Raw genomic sequence first — 314 nt, 5'->3', positions numbered from 1 at the left:
TTCTTCCCTGCTGCAGCAGGCAGGAGATCTTTACTGCAGCAGGGCTTCTCCTCCGCCTTCGCTCTGCTCAACACAAGGTGCTGCCCTTTGAATGCAACTGTCTCGATAGCCTGACAATTCCTCAGAGGCCAAACTGGTTTACAGACTACTTGTTATATAATAATCAGCAATCATGTACCTGAAAAAGCATGCTGTAGACTTTCATTATTTATTAAAGAAAAAAAAACACACAAGGAACAACAAGAACAAAAAATTTATATCATGAGTAACAAGTGACATGCATTGAATGCAATTGAAGCTGGCAGCAGGAAAGA

At 41.1% G+C, this 314-nt stretch overlaps 1 protein-coding gene across 1 annotated transcript in view; it reads right to left on the bottom strand.

Moving 5' to 3' along the window:
• Positions 1 to 314, bottom strand: part of MRE11 (MRE11 double strand break repair nuclease) — a 277,276-nt gene that overhangs the window by 219,806 nt on the left and 57,156 nt on the right. The window lies entirely within an intron of this gene.

This window comes from Pelecanus crispus, chromosome 1 (assembly GCF_030463565.1).
Source record: "Pelecanus crispus isolate bPelCri1 chromosome 1, bPelCri1.pri, whole genome shotgun sequence".
In the NCBI taxonomy this organism is placed as follows: domain Eukaryota; kingdom Metazoa; phylum Chordata; class Aves; order Pelecaniformes; family Pelecanidae; genus Pelecanus; species Pelecanus crispus.
The sequence above is the reverse complement of the archived record's forward strand: the minus strand, read 5'-3'. Positions and strand labels throughout refer to the sequence as shown.